General features: G+C 39.9%; 1 protein-coding gene across 4 annotated transcripts in view; it reads left to right on the top strand.

The window, feature by feature from the left end:
- The window catches only part of MECOM (MDS1 and EVI1 complex locus), a 478,689-nt gene that overhangs the window by 195,729 nt on the left and 269,464 nt on the right, over positions 1-13,496 (top strand). The gene's annotated exons all lie outside the window — the stretch shown is intronic.

The following is a 13,496-nucleotide window of genomic DNA, read 5'->3' as shown; positions in this document are numbered from 1 at the left end:
TCCATCATGGCTTTGCTTCTTGAGGGGAATAAGGTACAGCATGGGGCCATCATGCAATGGCACACAGAGTACCTTCAGCTCTGGAACCATAGTTCGAATGCACACGACCGGTTTGGACCCCGATAGGAAATCTGACCACGTGCCGTGGAAGGGCCGTGGGTCGGACGGCTTCCATTGACTTCAGTGGAAGCCGTCTGCACGGAATCAAAATAGAGCATGCTACGATTCCCCACCACCAATTGCAATTGATTTATACTCATGGGTATGAAAACCCACTTTTACATTCCATGCTTACGGCAGGTATTTGCAGCGGAATCCAGAAGCGGACGCCCATTCCGGATTGCGCAATGCAAACCCAGCCGTGTTCATTGGGCCCTAGGGTTGCCACTCACTGTTGATCATACAAAGTCATAGTAAAACCATATGCATGAGCCCTTACAGCCATACTAGTAAACACTGTACTGGTAGGTTTTAACTATTATTTAATAGTAGGTGATTGACCATGATAAATAGCAATGTCCTCTATAAACTACATTAGAAGGATTTATTACAGACAATAATAGTAACTCAACTGTGCTCACTGCTTCTTAGAAACTTTGCCTCTAGTCAGGCCTTAAAGTTTGAAGCCAAAAACAGTGTTTCAGCAGGGGTGCATGATAATTTACTGGCGAAAAAGCCCTGATATCATGCTGTCAGATGCAGAACCTTGTTAATAATGTCTTAAGACATGATAGGTTCATCAGTTAAATAAAACTCTCTTTTGTGAAATAGCTACGCCAAGTCAAATTAGTAGCTCAGCGTGAGTTTTCCTAATCTCGTCTGGTACATTTGTCCACATACTATTCTTCCTTTTTTTACTGAAAGGGCTTAAAGGGATAGTGTCCCTTTTGTGAAGATTGAAAAGAAAACATCCCAGTTAAAATAATACCCTAGGAAAATAATACAAATCATTCCTTGCTGAAATGCTGGCTGTGCATTGCATTGACAAGTACACAATGGAAGCTGTTCTTCTTGCTTTATATACATCAATATTAATTGGCGGTTCTTTAATAAAGAATGTTATATTACACCTTGTGACCTTCAGCAAAAAATCTGAAATATCAGAACACATACATATACAATGGAAAAATCTACGTGGATGATTAACTATTGTAATCTTTATATTTAGTACACAGGTAACATTAGTAGATGTTTAATGGAGTTTGGTGCATTAGAACCCCTTTTAGCTGCATATAATCTTGTAGTTACCCCCAAAATAATTTTCGAAAGGCAGATTCTTTCAACTGACAGTTTGATCATGTTCTTTTAAGGGCGTTATCCGCTTCTCTGACCCACAGTGATGTCAGACTAAATGGAACGCTGGTCATATATGTATGGTCACCTTACCATTAATTTCAATGGGGCTGATGGAAATAGCAGAGCGCTTGTACTCGGCTATCTCTGGAGTGAATGGAAAGTGAATGGAGCCGCACCACATATGCGCTTTCGCTGCTCCATTCAATATCCTAATCACGGCGAGGGGTGTGTGTAGTAAGTCTGCAGTGAGATGGAGGGGACACGGAACCCCCATACTTAAGATTGGTGGGGGTCTCAGTGGATAGGGGATAACTTTTGAGTTTGCGATAACCCAAGTAAATTATTTACATTTTCATAGGTCAGAAGCAAAGTGTCCATTTCATTTATACACAACAAGTCCAACCAGAAGACTTGTCCTTTTCTGAATTGCATATAAATTGATGTTTTAGCATATTTATAAAGTATGTGTTCCCATGGCCAATAACTTATATTTCAAAAGTCATTTTAATACTGAAAAAGAAGCAAAATTGGCAAATCGGGTCCTCAGGGAAGAAAACGGGTTAACATCTCCTGGTATTCATGGTGCCCTTGTTCAACAAAACTCCATGACCTTGCAGTTTCTCTTCTCTTTCAAGTGATTACACTTTCCAACTTTATAATAGAGGAAAAGCATTTGTGTCTCTCTACTGTACACAGCTAGATGCTGACATGTTAAGCATCTCCTGCGGTTTACAATAACTATTGGGGATGTGGACCTCCCTCTGTGTTCTCATTATGCCAAATAATGCCTTGTGGAAATGATTCTTTTAATCCTTTCTTCTGGTTTTGCTCAATCCCTAAAAACATTATAAAACCAATCCAATTAAAAGTCATTACCTCTCGTGTCCGGTCTGCTTTTCAAAATTTAAAATTGTTATCTCAGTTATGCTGCAAAGACGGACATTTTATAGGACAAGTTGCTGTAGCGCAAACAGTTCTTACTTGGATTGGGTTACAAACTACCAGAATAAATATGCAGGAGTACTTGAAAAGTGGGAGAATGAAAGTTTTTTTACTAGCTCTCATCAATGTTCGGGTTCACATACCTGAATTGTTTTATGACAGCGCTATCTGTTCTGTGATAGGATGTGACTTTGCATGTAGATGGTAATATGAACACACAACATACCTCTATGGCAAGGTCAGGGCACAAGTAGATGTTCTCCTGTACAAAGATGGACAGAACTGTCATCATATCAAGCACTAATAACTGATATAAAGAAATCTATTACGTTTTTCCACACCTTGCATGTACATTTAAGGTTCTTTTATATAGCAGTTAATTTATAATTCTTTTTTCACTACTTATAATGTGCGATATTTGGTGGGGCCAATAAAGAGTCCTCATTTGTGATTATGCAGTGTATGTTAGTCACCCGAATCTGCTAACTTCAGCAGGGCCCCATGACTCTTTCATGTATATGGGCCTCTCAACTTTCCCTAGACAGATGATGTTGGGGAAAGAAGGAACAGGCGTTAAGGTGCATTTACACACGAAGATGATCACTCAAAAGATGGCTTTTGAGTGATAATTCTGCATAAACTACTACTTGGTACTAATGCCTATTAGTACCAATTAGTAGCGTGTGAGCCGCCGGGAACTGTATTCAGAGAACAGACCACCCGCTGTTCTCTGAATAAATTTCCTTTGTTCTGTCGGGGGGCTGACAGCTGAGACAATGTAATCAGCTGTAATCAGTGCTCCCCAGGCAGAACACAGGGTTCGGCCTTTCTTATCAGCTGTTCTGCCGAATGATGGATTTCATGCCAAACTGAAAATCATCATTCAGCAGAAAAGTGAAAGATGGGTACATTTACACACAATGATTATCGCTCAAAAGATGGCTTTTGAGCAAATTTTGAGCGATAATTGTTGCGTTTAAATGGGCCTTTAGAGCTTCAACACCTGATCCTTTTGTCCTCCCAGGAGATAAGTTGCGGCCAGAGCTGTCTGGTTGCAGCATTTCCTCTATCCCCATGGAAAACTTATGAATGCTCATTGAAACTGAGGGTTCATGTCAAGGTGGTAATCAGGGGAAATAGCTGTTGGGTGACAGCCATTGAAGGTGTATGGGCACCTTTAGCTGTAATGTACTGGTATAAGTACAGTAATGGGTTCAAGTGACAGATTCCTTAGAAAAGTTTGAAGATTTGTTGAGAAGAAGCACGAAACTTATGGCAGTGAAATCAAATATATAAGTGTCAACTGTCTAGCTGTGTATGATATGATTCAAATTCATATGAAATACCACAGTATTAAACTAGTAGCATACAGAGGAACAATATGGGTCTATGGCAGCCTTGTTATGTCTTTATACAAACAGAACCATAATACAGTTGTGTGTATGAGCCCTAAAAGTTAAAAGAACTACAGGTATATTCATCATTGCACTCTTGGATTACTCCCAAAGTAATCCATGACATCATAGAATGAATCATTTGACCAACTAGAGTGCAGAATTTTCATGCTCCAATAAATGCAATGATGATCAAATTGAGCACCATCAAACAGATCACACATCATGTGACATAGTATTTATCTAGTTCAGCCTATTTCTACTCCCCCCCCCCCTTGCTGGTCCAGAGGAAGGCAAAAAAAAACCAATGAGGCAGAAGCCAATTTAGCCCATCTAGGGGAAAACTTCCTTCCCGACTCCATAATGGCAGTCAGAATAGTCTTTCTTAGCTTTTGGATGGAGCACAGCTAGCACACTCCAAGTATCCTCTGTGGAGTGTGCTCCAGTAATGCTGAACAGCCGGGTCATATTCTCCAGTGATGCTCCTGGCAATGATAAACACGCAGAGCATGTTTTCTGCCTTTCGCGCATGCTCAGAGTGCAATGACGAATATGCCTTACATGAAACATGTTTAATTCTGAAAAGGATCATATACTAGTGATACTTTAATGCTGCCATTGGAGTGTGTCAATGAATTCTAAGTAACAAATGTCATTTGGATACTTCGGTGTGCATCATTATTAATTTTATTTAAAAACTATGCTTTTATCAATCCAAAGTTAGCAAAAAAAACTAAGAATAAACCTTAGTTGTGCAAATTAATAATGTGCCAACCCATAAAACCCCATAAAAGATCTGACTATTTCTATCGCCTGTCCATTCTTAGATCCAGAATGCATTTTCTTCTTAAAGTACAAGTTCAGTGATCATACGCAGTCCGCAGCCTTCCTGCAATATTATACAGTTATGGAGCAATATAAAATTCAAGGCTTTATGTTTTTTGAATAAGTTTTGGTAATCTTGAGAATAAACAATGCTGCCCAAGGAAAAATGTGAAATTCCGCATGCATATATATTTTTTATTGAAAACAAACTTTTCAAATCAGGTGATGTAATGGGTCGTTTAAATCTTGCTAACAGCAATATGTTTTCAGGGAACCTATGATTACAGTAAAGTCTAGCACATCAAGGCAGAAGCTGTGTTATCATAAATTTTATTAGAAAGGATGATTCAGTTGAACTGCAAATGTAGTCAGATTGGCGGTGTAAATACAGAGCTGGGGTTTAAACCATTTGGAATTTGCATAAAATAGCAATTTATATGGCAAAATATGCGGAAACAGCTTTTCAGCAGCGCACTTATTAAGACAAGAAATCTGGTGCATATCAAATTTTTTAGACAGTGTAAGTCAATAAAGGCTACTGTGCACAACTTCAGCTTCTTGCTGCTTTTATTGTACATTGTTGTTGACATTTTCCAGAGACAATGCACGGCACGTTTTCTATTAACAAGGCAAATACCGTACTGTAAACTCCCTTTCTTCTATCGCTTACTCATGCTCAATGTATGCTTTACAGCTATACGCTGCTGAGCAGCTGGAACAAGTGCTGTCACATGGATTAAAGGGGTTTTCGCAGAAGATTTTTTAAAAATAGTTAGCCATAGTCAAAAAATAATAAAAGAGCCTATACTTACCCAGACCACCACAGCTCCAGGGTCGCACCTCTTGTTCTCCCCCTGATGGTTCTGTTTACATCCTATAAGTTTGTATATGGAACGTCACAGATTGCTGCATCCAATCACAGACCTGAGAAGGGCTTCTGGACTCCCTGAGAAGTGTTATGTACAGTATGTCTCTTATTAACCCTTTCCAATCCACTGTCTGACCTCTGAAGACATTAAGATTTAAGGCTGTACAGCTCCGATGTTGGAATACGTCCATCGGGGTTCTCTTACTGTATATTGCCAGCCTCTCTGCTGTCGGAGCCTATTCAACGTGTCACCTCATGCAGTACTGGCTTTAGCCAGCAGATAGCGCCGTTGTATAACGGCAGAAAAAGAGTAAGCCCCTAGGAAAACCAGAATACAAATTGGATTGGAAAGGGTTAATGGCTTACAAATCAATTCAGAAAAGAATTGCCCTCTGATCCTCAAAGGTTTGTCCCCATTTTGTACAGCATGTGTCAATAAAACGTATCATTTTTATTACTATAGCAATGCCCTAAACCAGTAATCATTCCTAATAAAGATGAGTGAACTTTTGAAAAGTTTAGTTTGGTCGGTTTGACGAACTTCTGGAGAAACTTTTTCAGTCCAAATTTGTTTGAACCGAACTTTCACTAATAATATTGATCCCCTTGAAATGTTGGTGGTGTCTCCTTCTTTTCTCTGGTGGCTCAGTGGTTAGCACTGTTGCCTTGCAGTGCTGGAGCCCTAGGTTCAAATCTGACATTGGGAGTTTGTATGTTCTTCCTGTGTTTCATAATAATCACCTTTTTTTAATTGCATGCAAATGTTGTCCTTGACCCCGGTGATGCAAGGCAACAGTGCTAACCACTGAGCCACCATGCTTCCTCTTCCCCCTTCTCCTCAATAAATGTATGCACTATATAAATTGAGGTGATTATTATGAATAAGAAATCCTCTTCCTCTTCTTTTTCATTTTTTTCCTCCTTCTCTTATAGCAAAGTTCGACCTTAAACATGTTTGATTGGTTCGGTCCACTTAAGACTAATCATTAACATTCCTATTCTTCCAAGAAAACTGGACTTCAGTACACAGACATTCATTCATATGAGATTGTGCAGCTTAGTTTATCCACTTGTGGGACGTATACTACAGATACCAAGTGTGTTGTATCGAAGTCTTAGTCATTGGTGTCAGTCAGATGCCGAAATCCAATCAGTTATCCAGGAAAACATAAAGGGGTTGCTTCATTTGGACAACCCTTTCTCTAAGTGTTAATCAATTGATCACTATGGTCCAGCAATTCAAACCCCCAAGGACCAGGCACTATGTGGGTAGCCAAAAACTGTTCCTGCTGACACTTCTTTAGAGAAATATAGCATTACATAGCTCAGATGATAGCGATAGATAGCGATCATGAAATAGATGGTTATGCTTAGTCATCAAGCATAACCATGTATTTCATGCCATAATTACGCCAGTTTATGGTGTCAATTATAGAAAATTTGCTGGGCTGTGGAAGGCCATACTTCTCACTCTAAGCCCTGTCTACTTTTCGAAAACGTGGCAAATGTGGCATAAAAAGGGACAAAGTTGCACATTTTTGTACAAGACAGTAAAACAAAAATTAGCAATTTTTTTTTCTGTTACAGTTTTGGCACACCGTCAGTGATAAATTCCTCCAATGTTTTTTTTCAGCAGAGCACAGCAATTTATTCTTTTATGAGAGCACTTAAAAACAAGTATATGAAAAATGTGCTGCAGTATGCATGTATGTACTTGTCAGGCGAATGTACCTAATTTTGATTGCAGAATGTGTTGAATCCTCCATAAAGGCCTTTCTCTGTATGGTTATCATAACCCAAACACTTGAAGTGATCATGTGCAGACACAATGTATCACAAACCAGTAGAATGCACTACATACGTAATGCAGTGTACTATCTTAGTGATCAAATCAAACAATTGCATCTTTAAGTCCCCTTCAGGGACTAAAAATAGTCTAAGAAAAGTGCAATGAACTTTAACTTAAAGGAAAAAAATCCAGGACAACACATAACAGTTATTACCGTGTTCATAACAATTCAGACAATTAAAATATTTTGTTATTTATCTCGCATGGTGAACACCCTAAACATAATTTAAAAACCTAAGGGTGGAATTGCTATTTTTCTTTTCTTTGCCTCTCCAAAATGTAACAAAAATCAACCCAAAAGTTATATGTACCTCAAAATGGTACCAATAAAAACTGCAACTCTTCCCATAAAAAACAAGACCTCACAGAGCTCCATAGTCAGAAAATTTTAAAGGGGTTGTCCCGCGAAAGCAAGTGGGTCTATACACTTCTGTATGGCCATATTAATGCACTTTGTAATGTACATCGTGCATTAAATATGAGCCATACAGAAGTTATCAGAAGTTTTTCACTTACCTGCTCCGTTGCTAGCGTCCTCGTTTCCATGGAGCCGTCTAATTTTCAGCGTCTAATCGCCAGATTAGACGCGCTTGCGCAGTCCGGTCTTCTTGTTTTCTGAATGGGGCCGCTCGTGCCGGAGACCGGCTCCTGGTAGCTCCGCCCCGTCACGTGCCGATTCCAGCCAATCAGGAGGCTGGAATCGGCAATGGACCGCACAGAAGCCCTGCGGTCCACCGAGGGAGAAGATCTCGGCGGCCATCTTCAGCAGGTAAGTAAGAAGTCACCGGAGCGCGGGGATTCAGGTAAGCGCTGTGCGGTGTTCTTTTTTAACCCCTGCATCGGGGTTGTCTCGCGCCGAACGGGGGGGGGGGGGTTGAAAAAAAAAAACCCGTTTCGGCGCGGGACAACCCCTTTAAATGTTAATGATCTTAGCATGCAGCAATGCATAGACAATTGTTTTTCTTTAAAAATGTGGGGGTTTTGTGCAACAGTAAAAAATAGAAAAATATGTTAACTTGGTATTGCAGTAATCATGCTCATCCACATAAGTAAGTGATCATGTTATTTTTACCGAATGCTGAATACCATGAAAACAAAACCCAAAAACAATGGCGGAAATTCTAGACATTTTTTTCTCCATCTCCTCCCCAAAAAACTGTAATAAAAAGTTGTACAACTCATTATATGTTCCCCAGAGTGGTGCCATTACAATATACAACTCATTTAAAAAAAAAAAAACAAGCCCTCTTATGGCTTTACCAACCAACAATTTATGGCCCTCGCAATAAGTCACTTGGTCCTTAAAGCACAAAATAGGCTGGCCATGAATGGGTTAAACAATGGCATCGAAACAACCAATGATAAAGAAAATGTATGTTTAAATATGTTAAAGGGGTGGTATGTTATATTTTTACAGTCAAAGTCTGTTCCCTATACACCACCTCTCCCGGCTCCCGCTGTGTCCTGTACTAGTTCTCGGTCCTCCACTACTCTGTTTGTTTACAGCCTACACTCTGTAGCACTTTACAGGACATCACAAGCGCTGGAGCCAATAACAGCCCAGCAATCGAATGCTGAGCTGTGCTATTGCCTGCTGCCCCTGTGACATCCTGGGGCAGAATGTATGTGATGTCAGAGGGGAGACCCCAGAGCCGCGGCGCAGTACACAGCGGGAGCGGAGAGAGGCGAGTATGTGACTGCTTGTTATTTTACTGCATGGGGAATAGACTTTTACTATAAAAAATAATAACTCAGACCACGCCTTTAAGCGAAGTATTACAGTTTTTAGTTGACTATTAATAAAACTAATCATGGTCTGCACTCCCCCTATTGTCCTCTTTTTGCATCTACCATAGCTGCACAGTAGGCTTTCTTAGGAAGTAAAATCCAATTTGCAAAGCTAATGTAAAACTAATACACAATATCATATTTAAGTGATATGTGTGCATCCGAAAAAAAGCCATTATATGATGAAAGTTACAGATGGGCTGGGTATGGAAAGAGCTCTATACTGTCTATGGAGTTGAGTTAGTTTTGGCAGGGGACTAATTCCTGCTCCACGTGGACTTTTTCCTCTTGGAGTACAAACTGATCAGAATATTCACGGTCTCCACCCAATGCCAATTAACCTTTACTAAGTATTTTCCTTTGAAGCTTGTCTTGTTTATTTTCTAAGCAACACCAGTGAATATAATGGAAGGAAACCCATATAGTTACTACTAGTAAATCTCTTCCCAGACAGCCTTTGTGCATGGCAGGAGTTTGGCAAGTCTCATATGATCCCATTCACGTGGTCTGGTAAATAATTTATGACTGTCTTCATCCCACAATGCCTTATTGCCTTATGTATAAAAAATTTAGGAGCTCATAAATACTATTGGGGGTAATCAGATAATAAATCCCCTGCCTCATCAGCACACAGAATAGAAGTGTGAGCCAAAAACAGCAACACAGTTTTTTTACTATTTCCCTACTTACGAAAGATGAAGGCCAACTTAAAATTCCAACATCTTATTTCACCTTATTTTTGTATTTTGCTGTGATTATTATGTTATTGTGAATTGATATTTGAGCTTAGTGCTCTGCTATGATTCAACAGACATTAGTGTTTAGCTTTCTGTTGCCCAAACTGTGTTTATTATTCATGCTCGTAAACACTTACTATATGCTTACAGCAGATATGTGGGCTGTTGCTGGTTAACCAGGAGATAGTCAACTGCTGCTCATATCAGCCAATACTATTTTAATTATTGTTCTTTCCAACAAACATTAAATAAATAAATGAGAAATTGGGACAATTTGACATCATCCATGCAACCTTTTGGAAATCAGTAAAACAAAGACAAGCAACATGTAAACTAATATTTCACAGTTGAATAGAGAGTTGAGTAACTTTGCAAAAAATGTTGCTACTGTTTTTGAGCTGCTTGTGCACCACGTCTTGTTACTTTTCCCATTCACGAACACAAAAATGCTACTTGACTCCACTGGTTATAGGAAACCAAAAAATTCTGAGTTAACCTTCTGATAAGAATGGAGAATAAGCATCATGTAATCCCAAATTAGTTTAAAACTGGGTGTCCCCATATGCAGTGCAAGAGTCCCTTGCAGAAACAGTGCCAGCCAGACAGAGCCTCCGTAGACATGTTCCCAACAAGTAGCCACTCATCTGTCACTTCCTCTTCCTCAACCTTTTTGGACAATACCCCTGTACAATCCAAAAGAGTTGGATGGTATGAAATAAACACTTTCCCCTATGCAGTTGATAGTCCTTGACCGAAATATAATAGAGGCTATATTCGGAATTGTGAACAATTCATGTGTTCTGCTAGGGACCTTTCACATTACTCCGTGCGGACATTTCTGCGTCACAATGTTATCCCTATGGGGCTTGAATTCTGCACCTGTGAAAAGTCTGTCTACTTCAAAACTACAAGATTAAATTCTGCAGCAGAAAAACTTTTTGCTGGGGAATTAAGGACATATTGTAAATTACTGTTGCGGATTTCTAACATAAAGGGGATGTAATTCCACAATTACTGTCTGTCGAAAAAAAAACCCCCAATGCATTCCGCAGTTAAAAATGCAACAAAATCTGCAGTAATTGACAAAATCCACATCTGCGCTGCGCCGTGCAGACAATTCTGTCCCGTGTAAAAAGGTCCCTTCAGTTTTGTTATATTTAATACAAACCATAGCAAGTCTAATAGCAAGAGAACAGATGATGCTACAAGTTAGATCACTTCTATCTGTGAGATGTTGAATTTTGCTAATGTGCTTTTTCCTCATTTATCGCGTACTTTTGTTTCTGTGACACAGTGTAATACAGCAGCAAGAATTTTTTCCGCGGCCATAAAACAGATATATGTTGTCACTCTTGGAATTGGATTTGCAATGCCCCTGTTTAAATTATGCATTAAGAGAGGTTGATGTTGTTCAGGGGTCAGGGGTTGGTGGTGGCAGCAGGGAAGCACAGATGGATCTTTACTGAGCTGTTTAAGGTTCTACTGCAGTCTAGAGACTCAGAAATATGATTTATTAGTTGAGGTGTACAAAGCACGAAGCTCGACTTGTCCGAGGGCTTCTCACTGGGATGTAGCTAAATGTGATATGCATTAAAAGAGATGCATTCCTCATTAGTCCCATAATGCACAGTGTCAGTAAGCTAATCATAAAAAATATCACTTCAGGTATTAGGAAACACATTACTCATTGTAGATCAGTACGAACCTATTTCATTTTGCCTCCACTGTGCCTTTTATATTTCTAGACGTAGTTTAAAAGGGTTGCTCGGTTACCGGACAACATGCCCCCTATAGGTCCAACTGTGCTAAAATAGCAAAAAGAGCTGTACTTACCAGTCCTCTGCCACGGGGATCCAGTGCTGTAGCCCCGTGGTCCTCCCCACGTTTATTGTGGTAGGCGATGTCACCGAATATGTCCTGATTGCTGCAGCCAATCAGAGGCCACAGCATCACTGGCCGTTTTCTTGGTATCAGTGCTCATGTCCTGGTCACCATGATGCCAGAAGTTCGGAAGGTTGATGCTTTGGTAGGCTGCCATGTTCAGATGATATCTGGTGACATCACCTTCCACAAGTGGGAAGATAGTGGGGCTACAATGCTGGATCCCTGCGGCAGAGGACTGGTAAGTACAGTTTCTTTAGTTATTTTAGCACAGTTGGACCTATAGGGGAAATGTTGTCTGGTTTGTAGACAACCTGTTTAAAAAGCCAACCCAGGGGCGGACGTATTGTCTGTTGAGGCAGTTCGGCTGTGCAAAGACCTAAAAGGAGAAAGGACTCTGAGACAGAAGCTGAGTCACAGCAGTCAGGCCCCTCTGATTTCATTATTTTTTAAAGTGTGTTTAATATATTTAAAAAAACAATACATACTGACCTCCTCTGTTGCTCCTTGTAGTCGGTGCTACTGTCCCCACTCACTTTTGTGTTGTGTGGTCACGTGACACATACATGACAGCTGCAGCCACCGATGTCTCCACACGTCTCCTCTTCTATTTGGTTGTTTTGGGATCCACTTGGCTGTAAGATTTTTCATTCCCGAGTCGTTGTGGATAATGGCACCAACTCTCTCACGTGATATCCCCAGATAGGTAGCAATACTCTTGGCTGATATTCGAGGGATGTCATGGATGGCTTTCACATTTGCAGTCAAGGAGACGGAGACAGGCCTTCCACTGGGTTTCTCACTTTCAACACCGAAATGGCCAGTTTTAAAATTTACAACCCAACGTTTAACTGTTGCATATGAAGGGCCGCTGTCACCTAAGGTTTGTGACATGTCATCATGGATCTGCTTTGCAGCTTTCCCTTGGAGAAACAGGAACTTGATAATGGTCCTATGCTCTTGCACACTGAACGTCTTTGGAGATGCCGCCATGTTCACTTTGGACCGGAAAAAGAAAGATAGGTAGTTGATTTTTGCATCATTGCATATAGACAGATAGACAAGTACACCCTGCAATTTACAGCTTCCTAGCTCCATTTTTTCTAGGTAAGGCTCAATAATTATCCGCACCCCCTCGTATATGGTCACTGTATGGGGGTAATATTGGTCTTTGTATAGTATTTTTTCTGCAACAGCACAGTGGTATTCCGTCATTATGTGATAGTTATATGTGATCATGGTCAGGCGGTATTATTTGGCCTTTATATAGTGTTAATATTGGTAATCGTGATCTTAGTATAGTGGGTTTTGTTCAGTGATATTATGAAGTAATATAAATGATAATAGTAGCTGTATATATGATATGTGAAATTATTTTTGCTATTAAGTTTGATGCATAGATTTTTTGTTATCCAATGCCTTAAAGGAAAAAAAAAACATGTTCAACTACAGGATTTCATTTTTAAAAAATGTTTACAGTGGAAATCGTATGCAATTTTTAATGTAAAAATTGACACAAGCGTTTAGAAATATATGGCCATCCATTTAATGAAAACGTTTCAAAAATATACAGGTATGCTTAAAATGGCATATGTTTGTATACGTTTTTTTCATGTACGTTTAACAGATATGTTAAGCATACGCAAAAATCCTAATGTCAACAGCCCCTTATGGCCTGGTTGGGAACCCCTTCTGTGATCAAGAGTTGCTACCACTCTGATGGACTTGGGGGGTCCATGTATGAGCAAGAAGTCATTTGAATGGTTGTTATGAAATTCTACATACCTCTTGAAAGTTTGCCCAGGGAATGCTTGTTGGGTCACAGCGTCCCCCAGCAATAGCGCTAGGGGGTTGCTGGAGCTGGATGCTTGCCAATCAACGTGTTGCTAGGGCAGGTTCAAGTTAAAATTTGGATT

This window comes from Eleutherodactylus coqui, chromosome 1, assembly GCF_035609145.1.
Source record: "Eleutherodactylus coqui strain aEleCoq1 chromosome 1, aEleCoq1.hap1, whole genome shotgun sequence".
Lineage (NCBI taxonomy): Eukaryota > Metazoa > Chordata > Amphibia > Anura > Eleutherodactylidae > Eleutherodactylus > Eleutherodactylus coqui.
Note: the sequence above shows the minus strand (reverse complement) of the source record. Positions and strands in the feature narration are given on the sequence as shown.